Genomic DNA, 20,329 nt, shown 5'->3' on the forward strand with positions numbered 1-20,329 from the left:
CACATCCTCTCCAGTATCTGTTGTTTCCAGATTTTTTTAATGATCGCCATTCTAACTGGTGTGAGATGGTATCTCAATGTGGTTTTGATTTGCATTTCTCTAATGACCAGTGATGATGAGCATTTTTTCATATGTTTGTTGGCCTCCTGTATGTCTTCTTTTGTAAAGTATCTGTTCGTATCCTTCGCCCATTTTTGAATGGGCTTGTTTGTTTTTTTCTTGTAGATCTGTTTTAGTTCTTTGTAAATTCTGGATATCAGCCCCTTGTCAGATAGGTAGACTGCAAAAATTTTTTCCCATTTTGTTGGTTGCCGATTCACTCTACTGACTGTTTCTTTTGCCGTGCAGAAGCTGTGGAGTTTGATTAGGTCCCATTTATCTATTTTGGCTTTTGTTGCCATTGCTTTTGGCATTTTGGTCATGAAGTCCTTGCTTACGCCTATGTCCTGAATGGTTTTGCCTAGATTTTCATCTAGGGTTTTTATGGTGTTAGGTCTGATAATCCATCTGGAGTTAATTTTGGTGTAAGGTGTCAGGAAGGGGTCCTGTTTCTGCTTTCTGCACATGGCTAGCCAGTTTTCCCAACACCATTTATTAAACAGGGAGTCCTTTCCCCATTGCTTGTTTTTGTCAGGTTTGTCGAAGATCAGATGGTTGTGGGTATGTTGTATTTCCTCTGAGGCCTCTGTTCTGCTCCATCGGTCTATATCTCTGTTTTGGTACCAGTACCATGCTGTTTTGATTACTGTAGCCTTGTAGTATAGTTTGAAGTCCGGTAGTGTGATGCCTCCTGCTTTGTTCTTTTTCCTTAGAACTGACTTGGCTATGTGGGCTCTCTTTTGGTTCCATAGGAAGTTTAAGGTGTTTTTTTCCAGTTCTGTGAAGAAGGTCATTGGTAGCTTGATGGGAATAGCGTTGAATTTGTAAATTACTTTGGTCAGTATGGCCATTTTCATGATGTTGATTCTTCCTAACCATGAACATGGAATGTTTCTCCATCTGTTTGTGTCCTCTCTTATTTCGTTGAGCAGTGGCTTGTAGTTCTCCTTGAAGAGGTCCCTTTGCGAACAAGCAAGTACTCAGAGATTTCATCACCACCAAACCTGCTCTACAAGAACTCCTGAAAGAGGCTCTACACATATAAATGAACAACCAGTACCAGCCACTCCAAAAACACACCAAATGGTAAAAGAGCATCAACACAAGCAAGACTTTCTTATTTTCAAAGTCTGTTGCAATCAGGGTGTGTGTGTGTGTGTGTGTGTGTCACAATTTCTTTATTCTTCTGTGAACAGACACAGATTATTTTCATCCTTTGATTATTATGAATAGTGCTTCAATGAATATGGGGTATAGCTATCTCTTCAAGATACTGATATCATCTCCATTGGATGTATACCCAGAAGTGGGATTGCTGGATCATATGCTAATTGTATTTTTAATTGTTTAATTATTTTATTTTATTTTTTGACACAGAGTCTTACTCTGTCACCCAGGCTGGAGTGCAGTGGAGCGATCTCAGCTGACTGCAATCTCTGCCCCCCAGGTTCAAGTGATTCTCCAGGTTTAACCTCCTCGGATAGCTGGGACTCTAGGCGCACACCACCATGCCTGGCTAATTTTTGTATTTTTGGCAGAGACGGTATTTCACCATGTTGCCCAGGCTGTTCTAGAATACCTGGCCTGAAGTGATCTGCCCACCTGGACCTCCCAGAGTGCTGAGATTACAGGCTTGAACCACAGTGCCCAGCCATATTTTTAATTTTTTGAGGACCCTTCATGTTTTTCTCCATAATGGCCACATCAATTTACATTCCCACCAGCAATGTACAAGGGTTCTCTTTTCTCCAAACTTTAACAAGATAATGTTTGTTATCTTTTATCTTTTTGTTGATAGTCACAAATGATCACAGGTGTGAAGTGATAGCTCATTATGATTTTGATTAGCATTGCCCTAATGGTTAGTGACTTGGAGCACCTTTTTATATAAGTGTTAGCCACTTGTATGTCTTCTGAGAAATATCTATTCAGGTCCTTAGCCTATTTTTTTAATCAGTTCATTGTTGTCTTGGGGGCTTTGTTATGTTTTTGAGTTGTTTGAGTTTCTTATATACTTGGATAACCCCTTGTGATAAATATGAATGATAGATATGCTCTTTCATTCTGTACATTCCTTTTCAGTCTATTTTCTTCACATTTTAGCAGGTTTGACTTAGTAACTTTCAGCATCAACAGAAGTTTTACATTTTTTTCTTATTGTATATACCAAATTAAAAGGGTAAAAACAAAAGACAATAAGAAACACTTCCAAACTCATTTTATGAAGCCAACATTACCCTCATACCAAAGTAAGACAAAGAAACTACAAAAAAAGACAACTACAAGCTAATACCCCTCTTGAACACAGATGTAAAAATCTTCAATAAAATATTAGTAAACCAAATTCAACTTTACATATAAAAGATTATACACCATGACCAAGTAGGATATATCTCTTGGAGGCAAACACATTTCAACATATGCAAATTAATCAATGTAATACACCACATTAATAAAATAAAATGAAAAAGAGATAAAAGACTGCACACTGGGTACAGTATACACTGCTCAGGTGATGGGTGCACTAAAATCTCAAAAATTATGCTAAAGAACTTATTCAGGTAACCAAAAACCACCTGTTCCCTAAAGACTATTGAAATTTTAAAAATGAACATCTCAACAGACGTAGAAATCTTTGACATAGTTCAAGGTTCAACATCCATGTGTGTTTGAAACTCTCAACAAAATCAGTATAGAATAAATTTACCTTAACATAATAAAGGTCATATATGAAAAGTCCATGGCTAACAGCATAATTAATGGGGAAAACCCAAAGCTTTCTCTCTAAGAACCAATATAAAGGTCTTACAAATTCTGTTCAATGTAGTACTAGAAGAGCCATTAGACAAGAAAAAAAAATAGAAGTTATCCAAATTGTAAAGAAAGAAGTAAAATTGTCTCTATTTGCAAAACATATGATCATATATGTCGAAAACCCAAAAGACAACAATAAAACTTTTAGAACTAATAAATGATTGAGTAAAGTTGCAGGATACAAAATCAACTTATGAGAGCCAGTTACATGTCTATATACAAACAACAAACTATCCAAAAAGGAAATTAAGCAATTCTATTCACAATAGCAAAAAAAAGCATAAAATTCTTATGAATACACTTGACCAAGGAGATAAAAGATTTGCACACTGAAAATTATTATACATTGATGAAGGAAATGAAAGAAGACACAGATAAATAGAATGACATCCCTTTTCAATTAGAAGAATTAAATAGTTAAAATGTTTATACTACTCAAAGAGATCTACAGAGTCAATGCAATCCCTACTGAAATCCCACAGGCATTCTTTACACAAATAGAAAAAACAATTCTAAAATTCATATTGAGCCACAAATAATCCTAAATAGCCAAAGCAATCTTGAGCAAAAAGATCAAAATGGAAAGCATTATTCCCTGATTTCAAAATCTATCTCAAAGTTACAGTAATCAAAATGGTATGGTGCTCACATAAAAATATACATATAGGCAAATACTATAGAATAGAGATCCCTTCCACAAGGATGCCAAGAACATACAATGAAAAAATGATAATCTATTCAATAAAAGGTGTTTGGAAAAATGGATATTCACATACAAAAGAATGAAATTGGACCTTTATCTGATATCATGTATCAAAATAAATAAATAAATAAAGATGTAAATACAAAACCTGAACCCACAGAATTACTGGGAGAAAACAGAGGGAAACCTCGATGACATTGATCTGGGCATGACACCAAAAGCATAAGCAACAAAAGCAAACACACACACACACACACACACACACACACACACACACACGAGATCATATCAAATTATATAACTGTACAGGAAACAAAATAATAAGTATTTAATCGTATCATTAAAATGGCATTTGTCACAGTCTGTCCAAATGATAAATAATAGACTTTGTAGAAATTTCCAGAAAAATGGTAACCCAGGAAGTCTTGTCTTCAGTGTAGCTCTACTGTTCCATGGCAGTTCATACTTAGATTGGAAGGAAAGAACCCATTCGTTTAAAGTTTGGAAGGGAACAAAGGCAAGACATTTAACCTCATTTTAACTTACTTTTTTCTTGCAAATATAAGATATACATTGCCACAGAATATATCAATATTCATGCTATATTTCCAACTGGAGCCTAATAATTTTTTTTTCTAAAAGGACACAGTTCGAGGAAATTAGAAATCCCCATCAAATGTGGCTGACAGCTAAGGAAGAAGAATTAGGGTACTTCTTATAATTTTCAATTCAAGAGTAAGAGGAGCACTAAACAAATTGTAGAGGTTAATTCACATGTTATCTTGTTGACTACAACTTGAAATTAGTTATAACAGCAAAGCAAAACAAAGTAGCACGTCTATCAACAAATGTAAAATTCCATTTAAGAACACACACATGTGCACGCTCATAACCAGCTCTGATGGCTTATGTTTTAGAACAATGCTTCTCAAATTTTAACATGAACACCAGTCACCTGGAAATCTGTGATGGGATTGAGATTTTGCATTTCTAACAAGTTCCCAGGTGGTGGCTAAGCACTGATCCATGAATCACATTTGGAGTAGTAGGGAGAGCTTCCAAATCTGTGTTTTATTCCGTGGTAAATGAAGTAAAAACTTAATCTAATAAGAAGAAAATGACTAACAAGGAACTATAGAACTTTGAAGCTAGAAAAGACTGTCTAAGAGACCTGCTTTGAATTTACATATTAACATTTTTCCGTTGCAGTATGAGAATGTCTTCTAAACTGCTTAAAGTGCATAAATTACATCAAGTCTAAATAATTGTAACAAAAAGATTAAAAGTTTGTTAAAGTCAAAAATGGGGTCTTTATTTTTGAACCATATCTATTTTCTGGTTGCATAGTTCTTTAGATTGTGTTATTCAATAAATAAAAAGTGAGTGACTTAGAATTATTTCAATCAGTTCTAAATGTCATGAATTACCCATCAGGAAAGGGAAATTTGTAAGCCTAAATATTATAACACAGATGAAGGGGAATTATTATATCCTGGAAAAAGAAAGCCTTTATTTATCTCCAAAGGGATGGAATCTAGAAAACGTAATTGTAAATCACTGAGAAATGATGAATTCTGAGCATTTGTTCGTTGAAATAAGAACACAGCTGAAAGGTCAGGTGGGCTTAAAATAATTAACTACTAAATAAATTGCATGTCTTAAATTTAGATATAATGTCAAATACAAACCTCTTTTTCAGACCCTTCACTCTTCTTTTCCTGAAAAGTTATATAATTTTTTTAACACCATGCAAATGCCTGTAGATTTAAGAAAAACAGACATCTAAAACACATGTATCTGCTCTTTTATTTACTTATAAAAATCTTACATTTACAACTAAAGAAAAGATACTGTCTTAATGAATTAAAATAAAAACATGTTCCCAAAGACTGAGTCCGTTTCCAAAGTGTAGCCCAAACTTGAATAAATCTTAGAGTTTAGCCTTATAAAGCAAAAAAGAAAGAAAGAAATACAGCAGTCGAATACATTTCTACCTTGTTTAAAATATTTAAATTAGCAAAAATACTGCTTTTGTTTCCAGAAAGATTATTGAACTGAGAAACTTCTAGGCTTTAAGATTATTAAAAACATTGTCCAATATGTGACTGCTATGATCCCACAAAAAATTCAATTTTTATTTGCCAAGTTAAATCTTCCAGCAAATTGTTGGCAGTGTGATGTTGGATACTCATATCACAATAATCCTTCCCAAATAGTCATGTTTGATTACTCCTTGTTCGGTGCTGAGAGAGAAAAGTCCAATAAATTCTCACTACTACTTTTCAAACTGTACAGTAGTCATTGTAAACACCAAAGAATAAGATGAAATGAGGACTAGCCTGAGCATGCCTTTTGTCCTAAATGTTAGATTCTTAAAAAGGGGAAAGAAATGAATATGAAGGAAAAGTCTAAGCATAATGTGAATTTTTGATAAACTGTATAGTAGGGACATATCAGGAACACCCCTTGCTTTTTGACTTCCTATAAAAAGACACAAATATAAATATGTATTTTTTAAATTAACAGAAATGGGAAAAAAACTCTATATGTCAGTTAACACCAAAGCATATTTCCCAACTGGGGAAGCTCCCAGAATTGAGAGGATAGATAACCACCGCAGAAAAATAAGCCCTTAGGTACAAGTCATAAAAAATAATTTATTCATTAAAAATATTGCTTTTGTTATCATGTCAGTTTTGATATGGGTTTAGCTGCTATAAATGAGAGATAAAAAATGATATTTTTTAAAAAAGAACATTTGTTTCTGAACTGCTATGGTGATGGGTCTGCTCCATGAAGTTGGGTGAGGCTCAGTGTCTCTCCACCTTGCTGCTCTGACATCCTCAGGGTTCTTTCCGTATCCAACAGTTCAAGATGACTCCCATCACCATTACACATTCCAGTCATCAAAAGAGAGGAAAGAGGCAGAAAAGAAGGCATCCTTTCTTTATAAAGAAATTACTAAGAAATGGAACCTGGCATGTCTATTTTCTTTCTATTGGCCAGAACTTCAGTCATGGGAACTACACTCAGCTGTAAGGAAATCTGGGACTCATAGCCATAAATCGCCAGCCACACACAAAGATGACAATTCTATTTGTAACTCTGCCACTTTTGCTTTTGGGTATCAGATTAGTTTTTTCTACCATCAAGCAAGACTCTGATAATAAATCCTCTGTAATAAGGTTTAAATAAAATAATACACATGAAATATATAAACTGTAAAGCAATGTATACATGGAAGGTATAAACTATACACTGACATTTTACAGAACAAATGGGAAAAGATAAGAGATAGAAGATGAAGCTGAGAAGACAGGGAATTACTTATTGATACTGTTTTCAAAGAAACATAAAGAACACTCTTTTTTAGACACAGTATGAAGGTCAGTTTAGTTATTTGTGATGTGTTAGACTCTAAGTATGAGTTTAGAGTGTGAATGTTATTGCCATAATTTGAAATGCCATCTATTTGCATCAAAATATTTCAGATGGCATGTCAGTCTTCATGATTCGCTCCACGGGAACTGCTGCCACATGGACTGATATGTATCCAAGATTGTTTACCCGAAACTGTGCTCGCCCAAGAGATGAAGGTAAAAAGAAATATATGTGCAGTTTTAAACAGGTAAATTACAAAGCGATGTCATAATTAAAATTATACAGTTTTTTTTAAGAAAGTGTGAGTGAGCTGCATACAAAGGAAAGAAATCTATGTGGTCAAGCACGGTATTTTGATATCATGCCAATGATGCTTTAAAATTTCCCCGTATCAGTGACATGATTACCTAAAGTTAAAATATTAACTAGAAATGCATTTCAGTTTTAGGAAATAATAGGTATTACTCAAAATAACTCCTATCTGCTAAAATCCCTGAATTCCCAGCTTAAAATCTAAACAGAAATATGTAATCTTTCAAATATACCATTTTATTATCATAGATAATAAAAAGATCCACTAAATTCATTTAATATAAGAAAATGTAAGATGAGCAAACCTATATATATATGAACTTATTACTTAATTACTTTTTATTATATTGTTTTGCTTATATAAAATATAAATACCAGACTTTCTTATATAGTCATCTTTAATTGATCAGTTTCTTTAAAGGAAGAAAATATATGAAATAAAAGAGGCTTGCAGTAACATTAACTTTTTTTTAAATTTATTTTTGAAAATAGAACAAAGCAAAACAATCCATCAAAACATAAAATTATTTCCACTGTGAGAAATTTAAGTGTACTATTTTTAAAGGATTTATAACTATCTCTCTATATGTTTTCCTTGATGAATATTTAAAGCTAGAGTGATAAAATGCTAATATTATTAGACACTAAATACTTAAGCACTACTGAGTTTCTTATTACATTTTATGTTATTATTATGTCAAAAACCATCCAGGAGGTAATTTTGTTTAGGATACACTGCTAGCTTAGACAGTAAAATTAGAACTCTGAGGCCAACCAGAATGTCATCTTGAGATATTGGTTTATAGTTTGATGGATGCCTTAACATAAAATGTTTGCATATTCAAGTTAATTTTGTTAGACTATGATGTATGCGATTTGAATACCTGTAAACTATTCTATTTATAGTTAAAAAGTAATTTAAAATATTTTCTGGAATTAAAATACTTTTTAGCAGAATACCTTATCATGCATTTTATATTTTTTAGGTATTTATTTTCTGGGTTATTCTTTTATAAGTAGATTCTCATAGCTATGTAATTACTTACTGAAAATTACATTTTTTAAGTTATTGATTATAATTGCAGTGCTGCTTCAACTCTTTCAATTAAATAACTTTTTAAAAATAGAGTTCTGTCATTTTTTAGATTATAAATGTTTGTGTTATTAATTGAGAGGTCTCAAGATCTTGGTGACCAAAAATATTTGCCACTACTAAAGCCTCTGAATTCCCAGCTTAAAGGTCCAGTTGTTTTTATTACAGTGTAAAAACAGATATGCTTAGCTTCTCTTTGTCGATGCCTACCTATTAGCTAATTATCAGTTTCATACTCAGCAGGAGCTTGATATCTCAGTGCTAGCTGATAGGTGGGCTGCAGTGGAATGCTGTAAAAGCATACTGCAATGATGAGGAAAGGGCATTTATGACCACATGATGTATCCCAATAAGAAGATATACAAAGAAAGGGTATCAGAGAGTGACTCTAGACATTCTAGAGCGAGAAGAACATGTGATGTCAAGACAGAAGAAACCTGTAGAAAGTAAGTTGCTTAATAAGGAAGATGAAGAAAAGCATTTTAAAGCCTGGTGAATACATACCAAAGACAAATATGATCAATTTCACAATTTTACTAAGGACTTGAATCCCAGATACCTTCAGAGAAAGTAAACAACTTAGAGAATAAAGTACTTTTTAAAATATTTTCCAAGCAATGAAGGCATGGAGGGTCCATCCCAGCACTCTGGCCGGATATGGGTAAGCATAAAGTATTGAAGTGACTAGAAGTCAATTGGGTGATTGTTAATCCAGCAGCCTCCAAAGTATATCATTTACTTTGATTGTCTGATAAGATGTTCTTTAAAAAATTGACAAATGTGATATAATTAAACTAAAGAACTTCTGCACAGCAAAAAGAACTATCATCTGAGCAAACAGGCAATCTACAGAGTGGGAAAAGATTTTTGAAATCTATCCATCTGACAAAGTTCTAATATCCAAAATCTATGAGGAACTTAAACAAATTTACAAGGAGAAAACAAACAACTCCATTAAAAAGTGGGCAAAGAACATGAATAGACACTTCTTAAAAGAAGACATTAATGCCGCTAACAAACATGGGAAAAGCTCAACATCACTGATCATTAGAGAAATGCAAATCAAAACCACAATGAGCTATCATCTCACACCAGTCAGAATGGTGATTATTAAAAAGTCAAGAAACAACAATTGCTGGCAACATTGCAGAGAAATAGGCATCCTTTTACACTGGTGGGAATGTAAATTAGTTCAGCCATTATGGAAGACAACATGGCAATTCCTCAAAGATATAGAACCAGCAATAACATTTGACCCAGTAATAACATTTGACCCAGCAATCTCTTTACTGGATATATACCCAAAGGAATATAAATAATTCTATTATAAAAATACATGCATGAGTATGCTCACTGCACCACTATTGACAATAGCAAAGATATGGAATCAACCCACATGCCTATCAATGATAGACTGGATAAAGAATATGTGGTACAAATACACCAGGGAATACAATGCAGCCATAAAAATAAATGAGATCATGTCCTTTGCAGGGACATGAATGGAGCTGGAAGCCATTATCTTCAGCAAACTAACATAAGAACAGAAAACCAAATACCACATGTTTCCACTTATAAGTGGGAGCTGAACAATGAGAACATGTGGGCACAGAGAGGGGAACAACACACACTGGGGCTTGTTGAGTTGGGGCTGGGGGAGGAAGAGCAGTAGGAAAAATAGTTAATGCCTGCGGGGCTTAATACCTAGGTGATGGCTTGATAGGTGCAGCAAACCATCATGGCACACATCTACCTATGTAACAAACCTGCACATCCTGAACATGTATCCCAGAACTTAAAAATAAATATTAAAAAATATTCTGCAGTGAAACAGTTTGGGAAACTCAGCATCCTATGATTCCCTTTTAGAGACTCAAAACTTCTATTAGCATATTATAGGCTTTGAAAAGTTCTCGAGCTGAGAAATCTTTCTAAAAACAGCATTTCCCAGAGTTATTTGACCTTGTAAGCATATTTTAATAATACCTGTAAGTATTTTGCTGGAAATGTTGAAATGATTATAAACTCCTTCCATCATGGCAGAGTAAATTTATTCTTGGTTACAAACCATGATAAAGGGAAGAAAATTGATATACAATGTACCTAGTAATGACAACCATGAAATTATAATTTATTAAAATACACATCTTTGTCATCAGTATGACTTTTAATGAAAATATAATGTGAAAGTGTCAAATGGCCATGATAAAAATTCAAATCTCTATACCTTAAAAATACTATTAAGTAATAATCAACCAAGCTTTCCCAACAATGAGTTGATGACTGATATGAAAACCAAGTGTAGATTCGACTGATTTAATCATCACTGCTCCACTGGGACCTTCCGAATAGGTGTTAATTGTGATGAAATTTGAAAAATATAGCTTCCTATCCACTAGAAAATAGACTACATGAGCCCCTATTGAGATGGGATACAGAACCAATTATTAAGATAGATTCATAATTACTAATCCAAGTCAAATTTTAACAAGTAATCAAACAAACTCTGGATCCTGAATCTAAGCTCTTCTAGTTTCCCTATGTCCATATTCAAAATGAGGCAACACTTCAAATATACATACAGAGTATAGATGAAGAAGATGCAAAGATAAATTATCTTGGTACTATCTCAGTGCCTAATGTAATTTTTAAGCATTGCACCCAAAACTCTAGACTTCTCTGTTAACCCAAGCTTCTGGTTTAAGCAGTAGCAAATAAAGTGTCTTTCTAAACATTAGAATTTTAAGATTTGTCTATAAAAACACTCATCTTTTTTTTTCAATCTGCAGCCCAGTCTGCTTTCCCCTTTATCAGAACTTTTGAAATTATTGTCTTTGGGTTACATCAAAAATGTTATCTGGTTGTATCACTAGCATATTTTCTTGGCTATATTGGAATATAGCTCTCCAAATCATGAGATAATGCAATTTGGGAAACTTGAATAGGCTAGTGAGTAAATAGCTTCATTTTCTTATTTTTATATAGATCAGGCCTGGAACTGTGAGCACTTGGACAATGAGCTGGTAAAGAAAAACAAAGGAGGAAAACAAAGTGAAGAGATCCAAAAAAAAGAATAAGACACAAGATCAATATTTAATACTTCACAGTTTTGGCCATTTTGCTGCCAAGTTTGTATGAAAGTGGATGCCAGAAAACCTGTATTTTGTCTTCTATGATGTTGAACTCCTCTCTCGCATATATGTCATTTAATATATAAATGTAATCTGATGTAGTAAAAGAGTACAGGCTTGGAATAAGATAGATCTGTATTCAAATCTCACTCTCTTATTTTCTGACACCAAAGCCTTAGGCACCCCTCTCATTGATGTATCCTGGAGGTAACTGATCATCACAAATTGCAACCCAGCTCTGAAACATTAAATTCAGGTATCCCACTCTGCAACCACAACTTCTCTCACCTTCATACTCACGCAAGTATCCCAATATATATCTCCAAGTATTTTGCTTTGGTTTTTTTTTTATTATTTTTTTATTTTTTACTGACCTTTGAACTTTTTGTGCATTGCATTAAAAAAACACTTATTTTCTCTGGGAAGGCAGGAAATATCCTTGTGTCACTGACCATGCTAGGATAATAGACCTTTAATAAACACAATATACTGTTGAAGAGCATTATTTAACCTCTCTGATCCTCTTTTCTTCCTACCTATAAATGAAGACTAAAAGTTATAGAATTTTTGCAAACCTTAAAAATGAGACAACTAATATATATAACTATCTTATACATAATCTTTGATTACACAGTCATCAAAAAAGATTAATTCTGTTCATCACATCACTTTCCCTAAGATGTAGAGCTATGGAGAAGACATGAAGATTGGCAGGGGAAGTAAGAGACTGGAAGCCTCCCACTGCATTATGGCCCTTATTACAGATTTCATAAATATTATGTAGAGACATTTGTCACATCTTTAATATACTTTATTTTCTTTCTTCCAACAAACTGAAGTCAATTTATTTTCAAAAATAAATTGTCCCTATTTATGCATTATCGTTTTTGTATGTCCACGTGGGGTTATTAAAAAATGAAGGTCATCAAGAAAGGATTGTTCTCATACAATTGACACCACACTGCAGAAATTAAGCAGGGATATTTACAGCCTACTAGGCAGAGAATGAGAAGAGAAAGGGAATCGTTAAGAGAGTTAAACAGGATACAGTGAGAAGTCCTTATTTCTGACCAGGAGGAAACTGTTTTCAGCTCAGACTCCTCTCAGAATATTAATCTTCCTGCAAAACGATTTGCAAGACAAAACCCTTTTCCCTCTGAGCAATCAGGGGCCCAGAAGCAAAACCCAAAGAGCTAGAAACTCACATCAGCAGAAAAATAAACCATTTAAAGGTACGTAATTAGGGCTGGCATTTTACAGAGCATAATTGAGAGATGATACCTCCTAAAAAGCCCCCATTGATTAAAACTCAGTATTTAAAGTGAGCTTAGTGAATTCACGTAAGCGAAGATTCAAATTTTTCTGTAAATTCTGAAAATGGCCCTAAATCAAAAAAATGGAGATCCTACCACAGACCTTTGTGGAAAATGTACATGAAGTGATGAAAGAAAGGATAGGCAGAATTTGCCAGAAGAAGTAAAAGTGTTGAGCAAACATTCTTTTTTTGTTTGTTTATGTTTTTTGTTTGTTTGTTTTGTTTTTCTCTCAAGTTTTTATTTTAAAAAATGTGAGCCAGGCACGGTGGCTCATGCCTGTAATCCTAGCACTTTGGGAGGCCGAGGCAGGTGGATCACGAAGTCAAGAGATCGAGACCATCCTGGTCAACATGGTGAAACCCCATCTCTACTAAAAATACAAAAATTAGCTGGGCATGGTGGCATGTGCCTGCAATCCCAGCTACTCAGGAGGCTGAGGCAGGAGAATTGCCTGAACCCAGGAGGCAGAGGTTGCGGTGAGCCGAGATTGCACCATTGTACTCCAGCCTGGGTAACAAGAGTGAAACTCCGTCTCAAAAAAAAAAAAAAAAAAATGTGAAGCTTATCTAAAATTTGAGAAAACTGAACAATGAACAAACATAAGCCTTTCATCTAGTCACTTGTTAATATTTTGCCATGTATGCTTTATTTCTCTTTATATTTTTCAATCAATTAAAAGTAAGTTCCACACCTAAATATTCATCCTGCATCTCCCAAGAGAGGGAATTCTCTTATATAACCACAATAGCATTATTGTACTTAAGAAATGTAATTGACATAATAGTATTAACTAATATGTAGCCCATATTCAAATTTCTCCAATTATCCTTATAGCTTTTCTTTTTCTAGATTCACAAACCAATCAAGAATATGGTAATTCTGTCTCATTGATCTCTTTTTATCTGTAACAATCCCTATGATGATCTAAATGTTTATCATCCCTCAAATTCATATGTCGAAATCCTAAACCCCAAGTTAAATCCTCATATATCAAATTAGAGACCTTATAAATTATGCCAAGGGGATCCGGGTGCGGTGGCTCACACCTGCAATTCCAGCACCCTGGGAGGCCCAGGCGGGCAGATCACCCAAGGTCAGGAGTTTGAGATCAGCCTGACCAACATGAAGAAATCCAGTCCCCACCAAAAATACAAAAAGATTAGCCACATGTGGTGGCGCATGCCTGCAATCCCAGCCACCCTGGAGGCCGAGGCAAAAGAATCGCTTGAACCCAGGAGGCAGAGATTGCGGCGAGGTGAAACCACTCTATGAAATTTATTTATCACAGTTCTGACGTCTGGGAAGTCCAAGATCAAGCTCCCAGCAGATAGCAGAGAATGGTGGCCCATGCTTGTAGTCCCAGCTACTCAGGAGGCTGAGGCAGGAAGATTGCTTGAGCCCAGGAGTTTGAGGCTGCAGTGACCTATGAATACATCACTTCATTCCAGCCAGGGTAACAAAGCAAGACAAAGTGACACCCCATCTCTAAAAATGAAAATGAAATTACAAATGTTTTAAAGAAGGTGCCAGCAGATTCAGTGTCTGTTAAGAACCTACTTTCTAATTCACAGATGGCACCTTCAGTTACGTCCTCATATGGTGGAAAGGGCAAATGAGCTCCCATGGGCATATTTAATTTAATTTAATTTAATTTATTCTGAGAAAGAGTTTCATTCTTGTTGCCCAGGCTGGAGTGCAATGGAGTGGTCTCAAACACTCTTCTTTTAGCCATACCTGTCCAGGTGATATATGAGAGGGAATTTGAAATTTATATTAGAAATCTACTGTATAACAATTATATATAAATATACTGAGATTTACTATATTATAAAGTATCTATGGTTGTCAACTCTTGAGTCAGCAAGTCCTGGCAGACCAATTCTTGGGCATCTAGGTGGCTGGCTTAGGGAATGGCAGCAATGGATTGGGTAGATGGGCAGGTAACTAGGCTCTGGGCAACAGATGTCACACGCATTGGGCAATAGCAGTAGACATGATCGGACAACTGTTGGGGATCCAAGTGGTCCACATTGATGCTGGCAGTGGCTGCAACAGTCCAAGTGGATTAGTCCTGAGATCCACCCATGGTGTGTGCAGGTGAGTGTTAGCTGTGGTAGTAAGGACACGTCGGGTGGGCCCAACTTCAGACCCCAGGAGGAATACACAGATGCCAAAAGTTGTCAATGGAGAGTTCAGGTACTGGGTATAGGCAGAGCTGGGCTGGGCAGATTTGTCCTCAGGCCCCCAAAAGGTGCATGCAGCCACTGGTTATGGTAAGCAGGGGTGGAGTGATTCCCAGGCCACATGTGGAATGCTCACCTGGAGGCAATATCCGTTGTGTTGTGGCCCTGCAACTAGGTGAGGTTGCTTTCAATGGGAGCAGCCATAGACAGGTTCTGGCAGGGGTGAGGAAGGACGTGCTTCACTAGAGCTTTAGCTTCACAGAAGCCCACAGTGGTAGCAGCTTCAGACGGTGGAATTTGTCCTCTGGATGCAGGAAAATGTGAAGCCACCCCTTTGCTAGAGGGAGTGGGCTCACTGCCAGTGGCTCCTATCCTGCCCTCAGTAGCATATTCTCTGGGCAGGGAATACGGATGAGGCTCCAGGAATATAAGATGTAGTGACTGTTAGACCCCAGAGCAGGAATGAGTCTGCTGGAGGCTGGGCTTTCAAAATGGCACTGTGCTACAACTCCTTAGGGCTTGGCGATTTGTGGGACTCAGCATGAGCTCCCACTCTGGACAAATATTATTGTATAGTCTCCAGGCAGCTTCCTATGTTAGTCTCAGGGTCTGTGATGACCAAGGGGCTCTCCCATGGCTAGGAATGCCGCAGTTCATGGTGGGAATGTAGACTGCTGGAGGTATTTTATTTATATGGTTTTCCTGCTTTAGGAAGCCTCTCTAAGCTCCCAAGCAATCCCAGCAGACAACCTGACTCAGTTCCCTCTCCTTACTTGCTTGTGGTGTTTCCTGTCACTTCTGTATAGAAATCTAGTGTTCTCTTTTAGACGATCTGTTCAAAGTATTATTATTTACTTGCCATTTTAGTTCTTCTTTGTGGAAGAGGCAAGTACTAAATGCATCTAACCAGCCATCTTAAAGCCCCTCCTTGTTTTATTTTGCAACTGGATAGCCTGTGTGTGATCATTGCAGTCAGAATTTAAGAACCCAAAACAGGGAAGCAGTAGGGGTTGACAGGGGTGGAGAATAAAATCTGGTAAATAATAACATCAGCAACTTGACGTTACTTAATAAAATTTACTTCTTTCTGGGCATACTTCTGATTAGATTTACATAAGAAGTTACAGAGAAAGATATGAAACCAATGATGGTTCCTGGATAACCCTGTGTCTAGGTTCTTTCTCACCCTTCCTTTAATTTGTCCTGCATATTATTGACAGATTCAACTTAATGAAATACATATTTCCTTAATAAATATATAATAGGCAGCACTGTGGTTGTAATAATGGATGAGGCCAATACACTTCCCAAGTTCACTGGGAAAACGAAAGTAATAAGCATAATGAGAGAAGGTTAAGATACCATGGGGGGGTCCCAAAAGAGCCACCTAAAGCAGACTATTATATGTAGAGACGGCCTACCAGAGCAAGTGATGTTCAAGATGAAGAGTTGTAAAGAACAAAGGATGGTTGACCAGATGAATGGAGTAAAACAGGCACCCTAGAGGGTCACTGGAGATTTAAAAGATAAAACAAAAAATAGGAACTTTTACACTGTTGGTGAGAGTGTAAATTAGTTCAACCATTGTGGAAGACAGTGTGGCGATTCCTCAAGGATCTAGAAATAGAAATTCCATTTGACCCAACAGTCCCATTACTCGATATATACCCAAAGGATTACGAATCATTCTACTATAAAGACACATGCACACGTTTGTTTATTGAAGCACTATTTACAATAGCAAAGACTTGGAACCAACCCAAATGCCCATCAATGATAGACTGGCTAAAGAACATGTGGCACATACACACCATGGAATATTATGTGGCCATAAAAATTAATGAGTTCATGTCCTTTGCAGGGACATCATTCTCAACAAACTAACACAAGAACAGAAAACCAAACACCACATGTTCTGGCTCAAAAGTTGGAGTTGAACAATGAGAACGTGTGGACACAGGGAGGGGAACATCACACACCAGGACCTGTCAAGGGGTGGGGGACTAGGGGAGGGAGAACACTAGGAGAAATACCTAATGTAGATGATGGGTGCAGCAAACCACCATGGCATGTGTATACTTACGTAACAAACCTGCATGTTCTGCACATGTACCCCAGAACTTAAAGTATAATTTAAAAGAATTAAAATAAAAAAAATGAAAAGTCAACATGGGTAAAATAGTGAATGACTTTGCAGTCTGCGTTAGGAACAGAGGGGAAACATCACATTTCTTAAAAATACAATACAACTTCAAAGTTTCATTGTGTTTCGTGTGTTTTCCATCCGTCACTTTGTGTCCATAGTCCCTGCTGATGGGATGCCGCTGTCCTGCGAAGGGACCCTAGAACCAGAAAATGGAATGGACAAGAGGATATTTTGATAAAACTGGGAGCAGAAAGGTCATCATTGTTGTGATAGTAATCAAGGAAAAAGATGACGTTAGGATGAGGTTACTAACAGTTAATCAAGAGAAAAATAGAGTATAAAGGAGATATTAGGAGATAGAAACAGCAGAACCTAGTGATTGATTAAATGTGGTTTTAATGTAAAAGGTGGAAGATTCAAATATAATGCAGATTTAGCTTGAGCAACTAAATGCATGGCACTGCAATTCCTTAAGTTAGGGAAAAGGAGTTGGTTTGTAGCAAGAGAGTAAGACCAGGAACTGAATGTTTTACATGTTGAAATGACAGCCAAGTATGAATCTCCTGAAACAGTTGGATGTAAAGGCCTATACCTCAACAAAGAGATATATAGGAAAGATCTAAAGTTGGGGTTTACAAAGCTTTATGTAATCTAGACGTTAGTAAGAGTTCATAAGCCTCTATATCTTTTATGTTTCCCACGCGTATTTATATATAATTTGCCTTTGTACTGGGATCCTGTTGCCTTCTACCTGCTCTGGAATATCATCCTATCAATTATCCATTACTCCATATCTCAATTCTCCTCCCCACTGACTCCTTTTCATCATCATGTATACATGCCAAGCCTTCTCTCATAATAAACAAGCAAGCGAATAAGCAAAGCCCTTGTCTCCTAGCCACCATCCTATATCTCTCTCTCACCAGAATTGCCTACCCTTCCTCTTTTCACCACCTTCTATTCTTTACTCCCATCTCCATCACCATGATTCCATCAAAATTACTCTGTACTTTTTTCCATCAAAATTGTACTGCTCACTTTGCTGTGAAATTAAACAGCTCTTCACAGTCCTCATCTTCAGGAGCTCTGAGCATTACTTGACACTATATGCCATGTCCTTCTTCTAAAAGCCCTTACTAGACTTTGTGACCATCTATTCTCCTTGTTATTGCCCCTAGGTCTCCATGACTACATCCTCTCCTGTTCTTCAGAAGCTGAACTGCTTCCCTTACTCTACACATACTCTCATATGATGTAATCTATTCCTGTTTATTATTATTTTGTAGTAATGATTCCCAAGTCTGTATTTTTGGCACAGAATTCTCAGTAAAAAGACTATACAGGAATAAGATGAAATTCCATCTCCTTAGCTAGGTATCCTCTCCAGTTTCGCAGCCCTTTGCAATGCTGCCAATCTACCTTGTTTACTGGGTAGTCCGTGGCACACTGCAACTGAGGGCCCGTGTGTTCTTTCTTTGTATTTGTTCCACAATCTAGATTCCCTATCCCCTTATTCTATTAATTTATGTTTTATCACTCTTTTAAGGACATCTCAAAACTTACTTCTCTAGTAGACATTTCTGTATTGGATTTCTATATCACTGTACCACTCCAATAGCACAGGAATACTAAATAGGTTTCATATTGAATACAAATGCTGATTCACAGGTAAAGTCAACTTAAGAGTTCAAGGCCAGGGAAGATTCACTTTTTCCCATGTCCAGACACAGCAGGAAAACAACTATGGAATATTAATGTCTACCATGAACACTATGGAGAGAGAAGGGCCAGCCTGAAGTCACATACTTGCCATCTATGGCAGGGCTCTCAGGACACGCTACTTTGAATTGTCATTTACTTTGATTATAAATGCTATGTCCCTGAAACCAGATTTTAAATCACAAGTTAAGGACTGAGTCTATTCTTCTTCATATTCCCTTGCAGCAAAAAATTAATGATCAATAAATGTTTGATGAGGAGGAAGAGGAGGAGGACGTGCCAGCAGAATAAATTTTAAAAGTGGAAACAAATGTGGTATACAGAAAAAGTAAGCTTTCTAAAAGAAGAAATTGATGACTTATTACTTATTCTCTAAAGATACAGTCTAAAATTAAATCACCTTACTCTTTACAAACCCAGATGGGATAATAATATTTTTAGAGAACACATTTTCCTTTTGAATCTTATGCAATCTCCTTTTAAAATTCAATCAGTTTTTAAGTATTTGCTGTGGTTGAAATGCCTTCTTCAATACTGTGGTTGAAATGCTTTCTTCAATACTAGGCCTTTGTTAAATCCAAAATCAAGTTATACTGTTAAATATTCGTCTTTATTTTCCATTTTAGTAAAACAATAGCTTAAGATGCAGGGTACATTCATATTTCTAAACATATTTTAGAAGAATATGTTTTAGAAGAAATGAGATGTGTAGATGATGTTATACTAAAACAATGCTGCAAAAATGAAAAATGACATGGGCAAAAAATACCTAAAAAAGGCATCTTCTCTCCCACCATTCCTGTTCTGTCATCTCCCATTACTCATCCCATTGCACATATTTTTAGACCATTCCCTCAGTTATGACAACATATAAAATACATGCTTCATAGGATAAGTCAAGGAGAGCACTAGACATGTTGAAAAACTGAATATTTGAGTCAGATATTTAAGTATTTCAGATTAAATTGTTTTCAGTTTAAATTCATTGTTGTCCTTAATGTCTTTGGTATAGTTTTATCTTATTAATGGTTGATGGACTAAAATCACTTTATAGTTTTCAACTGAAAATTCATAATATCTATAATTTCCAATTTGACTTTTTAATGTACTCTTTTGTTACCTGACATACTACTTCGCTCTACATGAGAAAATATGTGGCCACACTGGAAAAGAAACACTGTCTTCTACAGACATGGTTCTGAAATATGCATGAAAACTGGCATTAAAAGTACTATGTCTGCTTGCTTGAAGAGTGGAGAAAACACAGCTTTTAGAATCAGGCAGGCCAGATTTTTGATCACTCTCGATTACTTACTTCGGTGTCTCAGGCAAGTTGTTAAACCTCCATGTGACTTTGAGCAAGTGTCTCATCTGCAAAATGGGAATATCAATACCTATCACATAACAGTAGAACATAGTCAAATAAATTAGA

The 20,329-nt window shown here is 35.9% G+C and overlaps 1 long non-coding RNA gene across 2 annotated transcripts in view; it reads right to left on the reverse strand.

Annotated features, from left to right (window-relative positions):
* The window catches only part of LOC141580937 (uncharacterized), a 264,632-nt gene that overhangs the window by 205,401 nt on the left and 38,902 nt on the right, over positions 1-20,329 (reverse strand). The window contains exon 3 of one of the 2 annotated variants that reach the window (XR_012513362.1): positions 19,894-20,268. The exons of the other annotated variant lie outside the window; for it this stretch is intronic. This is a non-coding gene — a long non-coding RNA (uncharacterized LOC141580937). Of the gene's footprint in view, positions 1-19,893; positions 20,269-20,329 lie in introns of those variants that run through there. 2 annotated transcript variants of the gene reach the window in all.

This window comes from Saimiri boliviensis, chromosome 13 (genome assembly GCF_048565385.1).
Source record: "Saimiri boliviensis isolate mSaiBol1 chromosome 13, mSaiBol1.pri, whole genome shotgun sequence".
NCBI lineage: Eukaryota > Metazoa > Chordata > Mammalia > Primates > Cebidae > Saimiri > Saimiri boliviensis.